The sequence below is a fragment of the Ovis aries genome, chromosome 4, assembly GCF_016772045.2.
Source record: "Ovis aries strain OAR_USU_Benz2616 breed Rambouillet chromosome 4, ARS-UI_Ramb_v3.0, whole genome shotgun sequence".
NCBI lineage: Eukaryota > Metazoa > Chordata > Mammalia > Artiodactyla > Bovidae > Ovis > Ovis aries.
The window spans coordinates 97,208,208-97,215,824 of NC_056057.1; the positions used below are offsets into that span (position 1 = coordinate 97,208,208).

At 45.9% G+C, this 7,617-nt stretch overlaps 1 non-coding gene across 1 annotated transcript; it reads left to right on the forward strand.

The window, feature by feature from the left end:
- Nucleotides 1–3,218: 3,218 nt before the first annotated feature.
- On the forward strand, nt 3,219–3,290 carry TRNAS-GGA (transfer RNA serine (anticodon GGA)). The gene has a single exon. It is a non-coding gene; the product is annotated as a tRNA-Ser (tRNA).
- Nucleotides 3,291–7,617: the final 4,327 nt, after the last annotated feature.

Here is a 7,617-nt window from a genome sequence, read left to right on the forward strand (position 1 = left end):
ACAGCAAAGTATAATGAGCCAGAGAGGATAAGGAGGGAGGTGAGGATAAGGAGGGAGGTAAGGACAAGGAGAAACATGGAAGCAAGAGAAATCATCAAAGCAAAGTCAGAGAAGGGAGTTTGAGGCGGCGGGTCACAGAGCAGAAAATTGAAGCCTATTTGCCTCTGTGTTTGTGTGTCTGTGGGTGCATTTAACCTTGTTTGCCCATAATCTGACTGCAAAAGAAAAATATAGCTGTATAATGAGGAGCAGAGCATTTTCCCTGGTTGCATACAAACTTCTACTTTATAAACCATTATCTCCCCGAAGCTATTAATTTAGAGCATATTGTGCGAGGGACTGCCAAGGCACGGCCACAGGAAAGGGTGTGTGTGTGTGTGTGTGTGTGTGAAGGGAGAGTTTTCTTTTCCTTCTCCTCTCTTAAATACAGCAGTTTGCTGGCAGAAGTGAGGTCTGGGAGAAAACTATTTTTCGGCTTGTTTGTAGCTGCCTCCCTTATGTTCCTCCTGGAAAAATTGCAATGGGTATAGCCTTAGTCTATGCCCAGCAATCCTTGTGCCCCCCGAGCCCTGTGTCCTGAAGAGGCTGCAATCAGAGCCCCTGCAGTATCTCTGGATCTCTTTGTGACTCTTTTTTAAAAAATTGTGTTTATTTATTTATTTCATTGTGGTTGCGCTGGGTCTTTGTCGCTGTGGTTGCGGGCTTTCTCTAGTTGTGCCGAGCGGGGGTTACATTGCAGTGCATGGGCTACTCATTGAGATGGCTTTTCTTGTTTCTGAGCACAGGTTCTAGGCACATGAGGTTTCTGTAGCTGTGATGTGTAGGTTTAGTTGCTCCACGGCATGTAGGATCTTCTTGCACCAGGGGTCGAACCCGTGTCCCCTGCATTGGCAGGCAGATTCTTAACCATGGACCACCAGGGTAGTCCTTCTCTGTGGCCTTCTCAAGGGCAGGGATCCTTGAGCTGAGATCCTGTAAGTAAATCCCCTCATTGGTAACAAGCTGCAGCCCCACCTCCTTTAAACTAGTGCTCTCAATTTCCTGGACACCACGCTATATCCCCTCAATTCATGTTGACCTCCCAAATGGTGTGGTTGCTGCTCTTAGGAGCTCCTGTGCAATAATGGTGCGGTAGGTAGATTTGCCCAACTTAGCAAATAAAAATCCACCATGCCCATTAAATTAGAATTTCAGAAGATTATTTTTTTTTTTAGTATATTATGAACCCAACATTTCGTGAGACACACTTACTAAAATAATTATTTGGTGTTTATTGGAAATTCAGATTTGACGGGGCACCTTGTGTTTTATCTGGCAATTATTGCGGCTGAGGGCAGACGGCAAAAAGCCCTCCTACTCTGCCTGTTGTCATTCTCTTTGGGTCTTGGGCCGCTGAGTCCCTGCACCACTGGCAGTCTTCTCTTTCCCACTTCCCCTGACATTTTCATATGATATATGAGTTCTTCTTCTTCGAGGTCAGTCCCTTTTGGACAGAAGGGGTCAGTTAAATGCCACGAATAAATAACTAGCCTTGCTTGTCACCCAAATTAGCCCTTGGGAAGGATCTCCTTTTAGCTGAGATACATCAGCAGCGCTCACTTAGAGCTCTTTTTTTTTTTTTTTTTAAACACTCTACATGCATCCCTTCATGGGTATTTATCTGTTGCCTCTAAAACACCAGGCGGGGGGCGGGGGGGGGGGGAACAGTGCGGCGTGAGATCCATCAAAATGGCAAACATTCTAGCAATCACACTCCTAGGAATCTGCCCCAAGGAAATAATCAGAGATGTGCACAGAGATTTATGTGCAAGAATGTGCCTCACAGAGCTATTTGTAATAGTGAAATATTGGAAAGCCTCTATGTGCCCAACAATGGGAGCATGGTAAATTACGGGACATTCTTGAGTGGAATATTATGTGACAACTAAAAATCGTGTGTTTAGAAAAGTGTTTTATGACACAGCAGTATGACTAATATAGAGAGTGGGAAGAAAAAGTGAATGTGGCGCTGTGATCCTGATACACCCAGGGAAAAGCCTAGAAGGAAATTCACCAAAATGTTAGGTGCTTGGAAGAGTGTGTGGCCCAGCCTGCAAGACTGCATATGATTCATTTAAGACTTTTTCCCCTTTCTGGTGGTCAGGGCAGAGTGGTTGAAAATCAACACGAGAGGGCGGTTTGGCTCACTGTTACCTATGGGCCATCGCTTGGTGGTTTTTCTTCTGAGCTGGGGTAGGGTGTGGAGCAAGAAGTGGGGTGAGATCCTTGCCTCTGTTCATCTGTCTTTCACAAATGAGGACATCTTTGTTCCAGTACCCCGGAGCACCCTTCTCTAATCTGCAAGTTAACTGCTGGCTCACAGCCAGATCATGGCAACCCAGTCCAGTATTCTTGCCATGGACAGAGGAACCTGGCGGGCTACAGTCCATAGGGTTGTAAAGAGTCGAACATGACTGAAGTGACTTAGCACGCACGCACACACCATCATTTATGACTTCCTGTGACTTTCAGCAGTGGTTCCCCACCTGCAGAGGACGCCCTGTAGGACTGGGGCTCAGTAACCCACAGGTGAGCTCCATGCAATCATCAGTGCAGCCAGGAGACAGATGTGTCGTTTTTTTCATACAGGTTAATGCTGTGGCCATCCGTGCAATACAAAACAGATTTGTTTAATAAGTCTTGTGTATGTCATACGGTTATACGTTTCTTTGTTTCCTAATCAAACAACTTAAAAGACATATTTATCAAATGACAGTCAGTGAAACACAGAAATTATTTGTTTCTTAAATTGTAATCGCTGATCATCCTTTTATGTTTCTGGAGTGAAAGTATGGACTTCATACGTTTTTGGACTTTGAAGTTTTATTTGTTCTATATGAATGAATACGTCACCTTCATACAGCTGGTTTACAAAGAGTTCTTAAAAACGGGGAGAAATTGTTCTCAGTTTGAGTAGTTTGGGGATTTTTGGCCTATAGACCAAAGTTAAACTTTTCAGCATGACCTGGTCTGGACCAGAAATTCTAGCCTCAACCTCTTCACACTCCCTCCTAATTGGACTTTTTCTTGAACACGTGTTTGCCTTCAAATCGTCCCTTCTTTGAATGTCTTTTCCCACATTTTCACCTCTCTGTTTTACTTCAACAACAAATTCAAGTATCATCTCTGAAGATGTCCTGGTGTTTGAATTAGAGATGGCTTCTTGCTTTGCAGGGGCTTCCCTGGTGGCTCAGAGGTTAAAGCGTCTGCCTGGAATGCGGGAGACCCAGGTTCGATCCCTGGGTTGGGAAGATCCCCTGGAGAAGAAATGGCAACCCAGTCCAGTACTCTTGCCTGGAGAATCCCATGGAGGCAGGAGCCTGGTAGGCTACAATCCATGGGGTCACAAAGAGTCAGACACGACTGAGCGACTTCACTTCCTTTCTTTCTTTCTTGCTTTGTACCTCCAAAGCATCTTGTTCACACCTTATTGAGACATTTGCGATCATTTGTTCATGTCTCCATCTCCCCCATGAATCTCTGAGCAATTTGGGAGGAAGATACATGCTTTATACCTTTAAAAAATTATCCCAGCTTCTTGCACATGAGTGCAGGTAGGTAGGTTTCTTGATTGAGATAATCACCTTGACCCCAGTCCAAACAGAAGTCCTAGCTCAAGGGTTCTGAAGCATTCATTCAACATCTTTTTATTGAGCACTTATTATAGGGTCAGATACTATTATTGGCAATGGCAATATGGTGGGAATAAGACAGGGGAAAGCTGTCTTCTCCTCTCAGGGGAAGGCTCATTCTAGTGAGATGGATGATGGATGGAGAGTAACATAAACAAAAACCAGAATCTTGGAACAAAAACAGGGTAATGTTATTCATTCAGTCATTCAGCAGATATTTATTGAATACCTACGACACATTAGATGTCCTCATTGCTGGGAATACAAAAGGAAACAAAGCAAAGATTTTGTTTTCAAGGCTTTCTGAGGATGGGAAGGGACCTGTGGGTGGGATGTGGTGTTAGGTGAGAGGGTGGAGAAGGCATTCATCCATCAAGAAGCTGCCAGGAACCTAGACGATGAAGAGGACGGTACTCGAATAAATAGCCATTTTTATAAATAATTAAGAAACTCCTTTTATGCTCTGAGAATGTTCTGGAGTCTGCAGGTCTTCAGCTTCCTGTGTAAGCCTCCAAGCTGGTTTAGGGAGCAGAGTCCTGAAATTCATTTCATGTACCTTCTATGAGTCCCTCTGTTTCAAATGGTTATGAATAAAGAAATCGGTTGAGATTCACCCTAAGGGTCTCCTCTCCAGAAACAAAGCAAGATAAAATTTTGGATTATATTTTTTTCATCAAATCTTTCATGCTAATCTTATGGAGCAGGGTGGTCAGGCTCATTACCCACAACTGGCATTGTAGTAGATTTGTCTAGAACCCTGAGTCCGCTGACTTACATCTCTGAGTTCACCCAAGACATCTGGAATCAGCCCCTTATGGCATGTTCAGTGCTCACTGGAACTCCTGGTTCCTAAAATCTTGTGGCAGAAGTACTTTTAAATGTCGCTTGATCTTTCCCTCTGGGGATGGACAGGACTACACCCCGGGTAGATGGAGAGTTGCATTTCTCGTGTAGGGAAAAGGAAACAGCCCTGAGCTCTGGGCTGAGTGTCTTAGTGGGGTGATTTTATGTTAAGTCCTGTCCTTCTCTGGGCCTGGTTTTGTACTTCTGCAAAGGGAACTGGGCTTCCCTGGTGGCTTAGACAGTAAAGAATCCACCTGCAATGCAGGAGACCTGGGTTTGATCCCTGGGTTGGGAAGATCCCCTGGAGAAGGGAATGGCAACTTATTCCAGGATTCTTGCCTGGAGAATTCCACGGACAGAGGAACCTGGCTGGTTACAGTCCATGGGGTCGCAAACAGTCAGACACAACTGAGTGACTAACACACACACAAAGGGAACTGGTGAGATAAAATGTCATGTCTGACTTACCACGATTATTTAATCATTTGCTTTAAAGAGCTGGGGAAATTGAGTCTCAGTGTCAGGCAGAGGCTCCTCGCTATCTCGGAGAAAATTGCCTTTTCAATAGAGAACAATCCCTCTCTGGTTCCCTGTTCAGCACGCTGGCCACCGCCAGACCGCACTTCGTCCCCAGCAAGCTTTTGTTCAGGGCAGCCTGCAGAGAGGCTGCAACAGGCACACTGGCCTCCGGGCCCCCTTTCTCATTTTCCACCCGGGTGTCATTTAGATGGAAGCTTTTATTACCTCTTTTTCTCCTGGGTTCCTTTCTTTTCTATTCTGATGCGTCCACAAATACAATTAGAGAGGACAAATGCTAATTTCATGGAGACCTGGAAACTAAATTTTTTTAAAAAAAGAGACAGGACCTTAGAGGGAGGACATTCTCTGTTTTCACAGAGGCAGTGAAGCAGAGTCGACGGGGTGAAAAGAGAGGAGGCTGTGATTCGGGAAGCTGTGCTCCCCGCTCTTGGCATGAAAGAGAAGTCGACTCAAGTGTCCCTGCCTGAAGTGACATACATTTGTATGGGAGGCAGGATCCATTGACTGGAAAATGCAGGGACATGCCAGGGACTAGCTCACGATCTCAAAGGGATTTTAACACAGGCGCTGATTGCGGCCATGGACACCCATAGAGCGTTGCCATAGCTCCGTGTCTCCGTTAGGAATCCTGCAATTTGGACGCGTCTGGAGGTGTAGGACTGAGTCTGTCCAGTGGAGGGCACCAGCGGGCTCCATCCGCAGAGCGGCCTTCCTCTGAACACTCTCGGCTTCCCTAGGAGGGTTGATAGACAAGGCTGGGCTGCCTTCATCTCTTCAGCCGCCTGAGCCTGGCTTCCATCTGTCCAGGGAGGGCAGGATCCCGGGATCCAGAGTCACCAGCCTCGGGTTTTAGCCTCAGCTCTGAGACCCCCAGCAAGCCAGACATCTTGGCCTTCGTTTTCCTATCTTCCAGATTTGTGATAATTATCTCAGAGGTGCCTTTCAGCTCAAACACCCTGCAGTTCTATGACTCACAGGTATGACTGATGCTCTGAGCAGAAAGGGAGATTAACTTGAAATGTTCTTGAAGCTCCTTCAAGTAGGGGTGATTTGTGGACAACTTCAGTTAGAGGAACAAGGAAACTGAATCATGTCCTCCCTACAGTCTCTTGAATCAGAACTGTATTAAGTTTTGAAACTTAGGTCCCTGGAATCTTTTCAGCAAGCCTGTTAAAAGGAAGCAACATGGTTAGGCTTGCAGTAGGGTGAGTCAAGCACCATAACAAATGACCCCCAATAACAAATAACCCCCAAATTTCAGGAGCCTAAACACAATCAAATTTTATTTCTTATTCATGTCACAGTCCAGTGCAATTTGAAGGAGATGAAATGGGCTCAGCTCCACCAAGTCATTCAAGGACTCTAGACTCCTGTCAATTCGGGACTCCATCCTTCCCGTCCTCAAAGTGTTCTGTTCAGCCAGGGGGAGGGGGAGAGAGGGTGGGGGGCGGTTTACAGGTCAAGCCAGGAAGTGATGTATATGGGGCATATGTACTAAGTCACTTCAGTTGTGTCTGACTCTGTGTGATCCTATCGGCTGAAGCCTGCCAGGATCTTCTGTCCATGGGATTCTCCAGGCAAGAATACTGGAGTGGGTTACCCTTCTCCAGGGGATCTTCCTGACCCAGGGATTGAACCCGTGTCTCTTACATCTCCTGCACTGGCAGGCAGGTTCTTTACTACTAGCGCAAACCTGCGATGCTCTGGATATACATGGTGCCAGCTACGTGGCCCCACCTAAGGGCTCAGGGACTGAGTAACATGGCCCCAAAAGAAGGAGAACAAAGATTTTGGTGAGGACTGATGATCTCTGCCTATCTCGGGGCTGTTTCTGAGAGTGAAGGGGGGTTCTAACTTGCCCCTGACTGTGGAACACACAGTTTGCATGATCAGCAGCGTCTCTGGCACTGTGGGACTGGGTCTTGCCAGAGCTATGTCCTTCTCTGTTTCCCATGAAAGCACTATGTAGGCTGGGCTGGGTTGTCCTCTGAAGTCAGATGTATCATGCAGCTAATCCCAGCCCCATTAATTAACCATGAGAGCTTGAATAAGAAACCTGTTCCCAGATTACAGATGAGGCAACTGAGGGTTATAGGAACTGACTAACCCAATTTCAGAGGGTCGTGGTAAGGATTAGATGAAATCAGATATTTAGAGGTGACTGGGACAGAGAGGACACTCGATAAATGGAATCAGAGGTCTCTTTTCACTTCCCTTCTGGGATCATTCTAACACCCTAAGAACCCTATTAGGAACACTGGTCTATGGCTCAGCTCATTAATGAATTTGGGCCACTTCCAGCTCCCTGAAACACTGTAAGATCCTTTCCACCCTGCTGAAAGGGAGGGTTAATGTTAGCTCTGAGGCTGGCATGTGTTCAATAAGACATAAAATAGAAGCTGAAAACCATAAAGAAGAAGGGGCAGAGATAATTACACTAAAAATCCAGGCTACTTAAGTGACAGCAATTGAATATTAAATTTAGTTTTGAGATGTCTGGTAGCCATGGCGAAAAAGGGGGATTGAATGTATGATACAGATCTCGCTGTCTGATTTTAGAAGG